At 30.8% G+C, this 10,000-nt stretch overlaps 5 non-coding genes across 5 annotated transcripts in view; all 5 read left to right on the top strand.

Moving 5' to 3' along the window:
• Positions 1–687: 687 nt before the first annotated feature.
• Positions 688–806, top strand: LOC145848171 (5S ribosomal RNA). Its single transcript, XR_014371772.1, has one exon. It is a non-coding gene; the product is annotated as a 5S ribosomal RNA (ribosomal RNA).
• Positions 807–3,661: 2,855 nt separating this feature from the next.
• Positions 3,662–3,780, top strand: LOC145848156 (5S ribosomal RNA). Its single transcript, XR_014371759.1, has one exon. It is a non-coding gene; the product is annotated as a 5S ribosomal RNA (ribosomal RNA).
• A 3,845-nt stretch (positions 3,781–7,625) lies between these two features.
• LOC145848164 (small subunit ribosomal RNA) lies at positions 7,626–9,433 on the top strand. The gene has a single exon (XR_014371767.1). It is a non-coding gene; the product is annotated as a small subunit ribosomal RNA (ribosomal RNA).
• Positions 9,434–9,615: 182 nt separating this feature from the next.
• Positions 9,616–9,768, top strand: LOC145848173 (5.8S ribosomal RNA). The gene has a single exon (XR_014371774.1). It is a non-coding gene; the product is annotated as a 5.8S ribosomal RNA (ribosomal RNA).
• Positions 9,769–9,992: 224 nt separating this feature from the next.
• The window catches only part of LOC145848169 (large subunit ribosomal RNA), a 3,637-nt gene continuing 3,629 nt past the window's right edge, over positions 9,993–10,000 (top strand). Inside the window, exon 1 of the ribosomal RNA XR_014371771.1 lies at positions 9,993–10,000. This exon is cut by the window's right edge and continues 3,629 nt beyond it. This is a non-coding gene — a ribosomal RNA (large subunit ribosomal RNA).

Here is a 10,000-nt window from a genome sequence, read left to right as displayed (position 1 = left end):
AGTTACGTTTATATGTTTAATTCTATTGTATTCTATATTTATCGATAATTTAATAAATGTTTTAAAAGACTATTCTGGTTTTCCACGCTCTCTTCAAAAATGTGAGTTCTTTTAATTCTTCCACTTAATTATTCATTTTAAAGTAAAACAACTAGTTATACATATTATTATATTATAATGTATGTGTATTAGATACTATTATTTTATAACATAAACATAGATGAGTTATTAAATTAAACGTCAAATATTTTATTACCTAAAATTAAGTTAATCGTAAAATCTGATGTAGTATGAGATATTCTTTAGAAACTAACTATAAATATTCTTGAAGTAAAACAAAACCATCTATAAATAGAACAATGAGAAATAGTAAAACAAACTAAACACAACATGTTTATTTTAACATTGTTTTTTATTTAGTTTAATCACTTAATAAACTTTACTTCTAATCATAGTATTTAATATAGAATATAGTTAACAATCTTTTAAACAAAGTCTTAAATAAAGTTACAGGGAGTAATTGTAATTAAAACACCAAAAAAAAAGGTTTTAATAAAAAAAATACTTACATCAAGTTAAAATTTTATAAGGATTAATTTTAAAATATCAAATTGATTGTAAATCAAGTGCAAATAGGTTTTTTAAACAAACCGAAGGGTTTATAAAGGCTTGTAAACGCTTTCAAACGCCTACGACCATACCACACTGAGCACACCCCATCTCGTCCGATCTGGGAAGTTAAGCAGTGTCGGGCGTGGTTAGTACTTAGATGGGTGACCGCTTGGGAATACCACGTGCCGTAGGCTTTTGCTTTTTGAATTCATCTTTTTTGTACTATTTTTCTTTCTGACCTATTTATACTTATTACTCGTTTATTTACATTTCTTTAACGCTTAAAAGAAAAGTAAATTCTAGTTATTAGCAAATAAAAACGTAAGCCAATCAGATAACGTTATTTGCTGTTTAAACCAATTAGAGCGCTAAAAAAGTGGTTTGACCAGTTTGAGATATCGAAAAAATAATGGCACCATCTTGTAGAGTACAATTTTCTGAGTTAAAATTAATACAATTAGTCTTTTATACTAAAACTTAAAAGTTTTTTTGTCCAAAAACAAATAAAAGCGTGGCTACTTGAAAAATCAAACGAAAATAAATTTTGCACTTTTGTATTGTGAGTCATAATAAGTTATTTACTGTTACCAACAGATACTAGCAAAAGCTTTTTAAAGTTTTGTATTAACTTAATGTATTTGTAATTACTTTTACTTAATAGAAACTATTGAATTACGTTTACTTAGTTTACTTTTGTATGTGTATTAAATATATAGCAATTTTGCTTGAACTTAAATAAAGATTATTAAACTATTAAAAGAAAACTATCAAAGTTTACTAACTCAAAAGCTAAATCTTAGTTATATTGTTATAAACATTTATGTTGTAATTTACTAATAACTAAATGAGTTTATTTCAAACAAAAAGAATTAAATAATGTTATGTTATGTCAAGCCTACTATATGAGGTATATAGGTATATAAGGTATACAAGCTTATGTTTGAAAGTTATAATAATTAAAATAAAAATAAATATTTAGTTGGTAAAATTTGTATTTAATATGCTTTGAAATTAGAGTTAGTATAGATGTTTTTTTTTAAATATAATAAATATAAGTATTTAGTTACTAATAATAAACTAAAATACCAATTTTGTAGTTATTACAAAAAAAAAAACTTATCTTACTTAAAGTTCACTGTAATTGAAACATTATACAAAAGCTTTATAATTATAAGCTTTGAATAATTCTATTTGAATAAATAATAGATTCATAACTATATTCATGTTTGCATATTTAAATTATAAAAAGTTAGTGTTTTGTGTATTGACTTTATGATTATTTTATTTTAGTAACTGTTAGTTTTATACTTTAATAAAAGAAATATGGTTAACAAGTAAGTTAAAAATGAAAGAAGCATAAAAAAACACACTAATTAACTGCTTATTCAATAGTTTGATTATTTAATTATTTTTCTGTTATATAGTTTAATCGTATTGTATAAAAAATACAGAGGTTTAAAGTAAGTTTGAATAAAAATAAAACAAAACATATAATATAAGCATTAGTTAAAATACATAGTTTTTTTTTCTAAAAAAATTTAATTCTTTAATAATAAGTAGTAATTTAAATAAAAAATAATACAAGTAAAGTTATACAATATATATACTATAGTTTGTCAAACTAGGCAAACACTACTAGGCAAAAAACAAACTAGGCAAAAAACCTACAAAGTAGGCCACCACTACAATCCTATGTTCCAACTGGAAATTCAATGAGATCGTTACTGTACTTGTGATGAACGTTGATAATCCCCAAGATTGTAAGTCGAAGGCCTTACCCAACCTAACCAGCGCACTGGTTTTCTTACAACTGAATTAATCAACATTTATTATTGAATATAATCATTATTGATAGATAGAGGAATGTTGACAATCAACAACAGATTGTAGGTCAAAGGCATTACTCGACCCAAGTACCCACAACCTAGATTGAACAACATTTATTAGATAGATTTGTTTAATGATAGATAGAGGAATATTGTCAATCCACAACAGATTGTAAGTCAAAGGCATTACTCGACCCAAGTACCCACAACCTAGATTGAACAACATTTGTTAGATAGATTAGTTAGATAGATAAATAGTACAGTATAATCTCAAAGAATTTGAAGCCCGAACATTGAACGATAGTGGTGTTTCGTGACGACTAGCGGGATTCGATCTTACAACCTTCTGCTTATGAGTCAGCTGATAAGACCACTGACCCACCGCGCCACGACAAAGATAAAGAAATATTTTGCTATATAAATAGGTTGATTTTTATAATTTTGTTATACAGTGTCAATTACAGTGAACTTCAAGTAAGATATACAACAGTATATATATTTCCGAGTCTGACTTTGAGTACTTTTTATATATTATTAACAAGATTTTTTAGGAGTAATATCTGTTTAGTTCTTTAATATATCTTTAAAATAATAATATTTTTTAAGGTGTTTAAAACTTTTAGAAGCTGTATGTAATGTCTTTTAGTTTAATAGTTCTTTTAAATTAGTAAAAAAAATAAACATGGTTGAGTTATCAAATTAAACAAAATAGAACGTCAAGTATTTAATTACTAAAATTAATTTAATTAAAAAAAAATCTCAGGTAATCTAAAATGTCAGGAATTATTTAAAAATAAATATAAATTTAAAACTTATTATATTGAAAAGATTGATGAATAATACTCTTGAATGTATGCAATGTTTGTATTTGTAATGCAATAACATAAATGGATAGATCAATGACAAATTGTAAACATATTGTATTATTTTATTTTACGATTTTATTTTATTTATTTAATAATTCAATAAACTTTACTTCTACTTTTCCTGGTCTTAGGTAATTTATAGATAACAATTATTTAAACAAACACTTTTGTACAGTTACAATACAGTTTTAGTACAGTTTGGGAGTAACTGTTGATTAAAAAAACAAAAAAAAAGTTAATTCAGGTTAAAATTTTATAAGGAATAATTTTAAAATATCAAATTGATTGTAAATCAAGTGCAAATAGGTTTTTTAAATAAACCGAAGGGTTTATAAAGGCTTGTAAACGCCTTCAAACGCCTACGACCATACCACACTGAGTACACCCCATCTCGTCCGATCTGGGAAGTTAAGCAGTGTCGGGCGTGGTTAGTACTTAGATGGGTGACCGCTTGGGAATACCACGTGCCGTAGGCCTTTGCTTTTTGAATTCATCTTTTTTGTACTATTTTTCTTTCTGACCTATTTATACTTATTACTCGTTTATTTACATTTCTTTAACGCTTAAAAGAAAAGAAAATTCTAGTTATTAGCAAACAAAAACCTTAGCCAATCAGATAACGTTATTTGCTGTTTGCTTATTTGCTGTTTAAACCAATTAGAGCGCTAAAAAAGTGGTTTGACCAGTTTGAGATATCGAAAAAATAATGGCACCATCTTGTAGAGTACAATTTTCTGAGTTAAAATTAATACAACTAGTCTTTTATACTAAAACTTTAAAGTCTTTTTGTCCAAAAACAAATAAAAGCGTGGCTACTTGAAAAATCAAACGAAAATAAATTTTGCACTTTTGTATTGTGAGTCATAATAAGTTATTTACTGTTACCAACAGATACTAGCAAAAGCTTTTTAAAGTTTTGTATTAACTTAATGTATTTGTACTTAGTTTAAATTAATAGAGTTTATTTGGTTTACTTTATTATGTGTATTGAATGTGCTAGTATCTAAAAATAAATACAACTAAAACAAAACAAACAAGGAGAGTACTTGAATAGAACCAACACAATTTACAGACCAGTTGTGTACTAAATTTAAAGAAATTCTGAATAGTGAATATGCAATTATTATTATAAGTTCAAAGTTCACTTTAATTTAAATTAATGTATTTTGTAAATTGGTTTTATTTAATACGATAGTAGTGAATTACTTTATTTAATTTACTTTAGTATGTGTTGTATAACTTTATTTAAACCAGAAGCAAAACGGGATTATACTTTCAATAAACTACACAATTTACAGACCAGTTGTGTACTAAATAAAAAGCTATTGTGAATGGTGAATATGCAATTATTATTATAAGTTTATAAGTTCACAGTTTACAAAAGCTTTAGAATTTAGTTACTATTTTGTTCATATTTGCATATCTAATTTATGAAAAGTTAGTGTTATGTGTATTGGCTTTTTAATTTCTTTATTTGTAGAACTGTTAGTTTTATATTCTAAAGAAACATTTTTAAATAAATATGTTTAACAAGTAACTTAAAAATGGAAGAAATATATTGTATATATTGAACTATTTATATTTATTCTAGCTATTTGCTTAGTGTATTTATTAATGTGATTATTTTATTTTGTTGTTTGTCTTATAGTTTAATCGTATTGTGTTGAAATATATATATAACAAATACAGAGGTTTAAAGTAAGTTTAAATGAAAATAAAATAAGACATATAGTTGAAATATAAGTTTAAAAAAATAGTTTTTTTTTTTTTTTTTTTCTTTGTTTGTTTGATTGTTTGTTTATTATATAATCGCGACGTGTCATTTTATTACTTTTAAGCATACTAAATATAATAATAGGTATAGTTATAGGAAAAATTCAATTAGTTTCTAATGTAATAAAAAAGTTTATTTCCACAAATAAATAAATACCTGAAAAATCAAATGAAAAATAAATTTCGCACTCCTGTATTGTGAGTCATAATAGGTTATTTACTGTTACCAACAGATACTAGCGAAGGCTTTTTAAAGTTCTATGTTAATTCAATGTATTTGTACTTAGTTTTATTAAAATGACAGTATTGATGGTTACGTTTATTAAGTATGTTTATTTAACGTTATGTAACTCAAGTAAAACCAGAAGCAAATAAGGAGACTACTTTCAATAAACTACACAATTTACATACCAATTGTATACTAAACTTAAAGCTATTCTATTTTATTCTTGATAGTTATTTTAAAGTTATTAAATTATACAAATGTATTTTGTAAAGTAGTTTTATAAAGTTACTATAGTTTATTTAACTTACTATAGTATGTGTTATATAATTTTAATTAAACCAGAAGCAAAAAGGGAGACTACTTTAAATAAACTACACCATTTATTGTTATATATAACTCTAATAAAACCAGAAGCAAAAAGGGAGACTACTTTAAATGAACTACACAAATTAAAAATATATTATTATTTATAAATCAATCGTGTTGTGTTTCAAAATACATTTTTCAAATAATGTTTTACAAGTATTTATCAGTTATTTAGTTTTCTTTTTATAGTTTAGCCGTATTGTTTTATTTATTTGTTATTATTTTTATTTAATTGTTTGCTTATTATATTTATCGCCATGTGCTTAAAAAATAAAACAACTATAAAGGTTAAAAAAGTAAGTTTAAATAAAAATAAAATGAAACATACAAAATAAGCTTATGATTTTTTATTATTATTATTATTATTATTATTATTTTTATTTTATTGTTTGTTTATTATATCTATCGCCATGTGCTTAAAAAATAAAACAACTATAAAGGTTAAAAAAGTAAGTTTAAATAAAAATAAAATGAAACATACAAAATAAGCTTATGATTTTTTATTATTATTATTATTATTATTATTATTTTTATTTCATTGTTTGTTTATTATATCTATCGCGATGTGCTTAAAAAATAAAACAACTATAAAGGTTTAAAAAGTAAGTTTAAATAAAGATAAAATGAAACATATAAAATAAGCTTATGTTTGATTTTTTTATTTTACTTTTATTAAATTGTTTGCTTATTATATTTATCGCGATGTGCTTAAAAGAATAGAACAAATACAAAGGTTTAAATTGTAAGTTTTAAATAAAATAAAATGAAACATACAAAATAAGCTTATGATTTTTTATTATTATTATTATTATTATTATTATTATTTTTATTTCATTGTTTGTTTATTATATCTATCGCGATGTGCTTAAAAAATAAAACAACTATAAAGGTTTAAAAAGTAAGTTTAAATAAAGATAAAATGTAACATATAAAATAAGCTTATGTTTGATTTTTTTATTTTATTTTCATTTAATTGTTTGTTTATTATATTTATCGCAATCTGCTTAAAAAAATAAAACGAGTATTAAGGTTTGAAAAGTAAGTTTAAATAAAAATAAAATAAAAATATAAAATAAGCTTATGTTTTTTTTTTTTTTTTTTTTATTATTATTATTTTTATTCAATTTTTTGTTTATTATATTTATCGCAATGTGCTTAAAACGATAAAACAAATATAAAGATTTAAAAAGTACGCTTAAATAAAAAATAATACAAATAAAGTTTATTTATAATAAATATATATATATTTAAAACATTAAAAAAAGTAGTTTATACATATTTTTTTTTATTTATTTCTTTTAAACATATTAAATAAAGTATAAAAAAGTATTAAAACATTTAAACGTAGCATAAATAAGCTTAAAACATTAAAATAATCGAAAAGAAACAAAGAAATTGAAAAAAATCGGAAAAAATCGGCAAAAAAAGTTCAACAGCAACATTTGAGCATCATACACGTATGCATTACTTTACACTAGTGAGAGAGACGTGTTTGTGCGTTCGGTCGACTTGACGAGAAAGCGGGCTTAAAGCATTACTGTTTAGCACCCGAGGCGCGGCTATTGCAGCGGCGGCGAACGTGCTATGTAAACGCATTGGAGCAGCGTATGAAAAACTACAAGCGTCCAGCGGCGGTAGGCTTATAGCTTTGCGAAGTCGTCGAGACGAGTAGCCGACGCAGGCAGGCACGGCTCGAGGCGGGTAACTGCAGCAGACAGATGGCGTGTTGCTGCTGACGAGTTAACCGGCAGAAGGCAAACGGTTGGTCGGGAGAAAGAACAGTCAGTTGTATAGCTGCATGCTGCAGTCGACGCGGGCTGGCGCTTTAAACAGCAAAAGGCCGGCGCCGACTTTCAGTAACGTTCGCAAGGCTTTTAAGCCGAGTGATAGAAAAGGTCTGTATTTATACAGTAAAAACGCTCAGTCGAGCAACGGGTTTAAACGCCCTCGGATAGTTATCTGGTTGATCCTGCCAGTAGTCATATGCTTGTCTCAAAGATTAAGCCATGCAAGTGTAAGTACGAGCTCACGTACAGTGAAACTGCGAATGGCTCATTAAATCAGTTATGGTTCATTTGATTGTACGCTTTTACATGGATAACTGTGGCAATTCTAGAGCTAATACATGCGTAAAGCGCCGAACTGACGTGAGGCGCGCATTTATCAGACCAAAACTAACCGGCTTTCGGGTCGTTACAATGGTGACTCTGGATAAGCTTGCGGATCGCACGGCCTAGTGCTGGCGACATCTCATTAAAGCAACTGCCCTATCAACTATCGTCGGTACGGTATCGGCCTACCGAGGTTGTAACGGGTGACGGAGAATCAGGGTTCGATTCCGGAGAGGGAGCCTGAGAAACGGCTACCACATCCAAGGAAGGCAGCAGGCGCGCAAATTACCCATTCCCGGCTCGGGGAGGTAGTGACGAAAAATAACAATGCAGACCTCGTACGAGGTCCTGCAATTGGAATGAGTACACTTTAAACTTTTTAACGAGTATCCATTGGAGGGCAAGTCTGGTGCCAGCAGCCGCGGTAATTCCAGCTCCAAAAGTGTATATTTAAGTTGTTGCGGTTGAAAAGCTCGTAGTTGGATATAGGGACGGCGAGGTTGGTCGGTCGAAAGGCTAGCACTGGCCTTGTTGTTCTTGTTGGTCGGTGCCTTCGCGGTGCTCTTAACTGAGTGTTGCGGTGGTCCGGCAAGTTTACCTTGAAAAAATTAGAGTGTTCAAAGCAGGCTTTACGCTTGTATAATGTTGCATGGAATAATGGAATAGGACCTCGGTTCTATTTTGTTGGTTTTCGGAGCACGAGGTAATGATTAATAGGAACGGACGGGGGCATCCGTACTGTGCCGTTAGAGGTGAAATTCTTGGATCGGCGCAAGACGAACGACTGCGAAAGCATTTGCCAAGAATGTTTTCTTTAATCAAGAGCGAAAGTCAGAGGTTCGAAGACGATCAGATACCGTCCTAGTTCTGACCTTAAACGATGCCGACTAGCGATCGGGCAGTGTCGAACTTAAGAACTGTCCGGCAGCTTCCGGGAAACCAAAGTCTTTGGGTTCCGGGGGAAGTATGGTTGCAAAGCTGAAACTTAAAGGAATTGACGGAAGGGCACCACCAGGAGTGGAGCCTGCGGCTTAATTTGACTCAACACGGGAAATCTCACCCGGCCCGGACACAGCGAGGATTGACAGATTGAGAGCTCTTTCTTGATTCTGTGGGTGGTGGTGCATGGCCGTTCTTAGTTGGTGGAGCGATTTGTCTGGTTAATTCCGATAACGAACGAGACTCTTACTTGCTAAATAGCTGCTCGACCCATTGGGTCGGAGACAACTTCTTAGAGGGACTAGTGGCGTTTAGCCACACGAGATTGAGCAATAACAGGTCTGTGATGCCCTTAGATGTTCGGGGCCGCACGCGCGCTACACTGACCGGATCATCGTGTGTTCCCTAGGCCGAAAGGTCCGGGTAATCCGTTGAACCCCGGTCGTGCTAGGGATAGGGACTTGCAATTGTTTCCCTTGAACGAGGAATTCCCAGTAAGCGCGAGTCATTAGCTTGCGTTGATTACGTCCCTGCCCTTTGTACACACCGCCCGTCGCTACTACCGATTGAATGGTTTAGTGAGGTCCTCCGATTGAGCCTGGTACGTGCGGCAACGCACTCGCCGGTGTTCGAAAAGACGATCGAACTTGATCATTTAGAGGAAGTAAAAGTCGTAACAAGGTTTCCGTAGGTGAACCTGCGGAAGGATCATTAACGAATCGAAATTTGATTTCAAGCGACGTCTCTTCTTCGAAGGGACCGAGCCCTGTAACTGTTATAGTTCGGTCGCGTTGCTTTCTGACAGCGGGAGTAATAATTCAGCACGCAAGTGCTGGCGCGGCCGCTTCTTTTTGAACACGATTTTTTGGTTGCATTGAGATTGATTAACACGAGAGATCTCTTAGCGGTGGATCACTCGGCTCGAGCGTCGATGAAGGACGGAGCTAGCTCCGAGAAGTAATGTGAATTGCAGGACACATTGAGCATCGATATTCTGAACGCGTATTGCGGCCTCGGGTAATCCTGGGGCCACGTCCGTCTCAGGGTCTTTAACACACCGATCCTTTCATTAGTTTGAAAGTGCCTGCGACTCGTTTCTTAATTAAGGAGCGTGGTCCGTCAAAGACAGCTGGTCTGGCGATTTCACAGCTGAAGCGTGAGCAGCCTGCTGGCCTCGGGTGAGGTAGCAACGACGGTAGGTGCTCGAGAATAAGTTAAGTGACTTCAAAAGGCCGACGTACAAAGCGCATGTACTTTTGTAGTACATCACTTTTGACCTGA

The sequence above is a fragment of the Thalia democratica genome, unplaced genomic scaffold (genome assembly GCF_965202585.1).
Source record: "Thalia democratica unplaced genomic scaffold, ktThaDemo2.hap1.1 HAP1_SCAFFOLD_1261, whole genome shotgun sequence".
Taxonomy (NCBI): domain Eukaryota; kingdom Metazoa; phylum Chordata; class Thaliacea; order Salpida; family Salpidae; genus Thalia; species Thalia democratica.
This window is presented reverse-complemented; position numbering and strand designations above follow the sequence as displayed.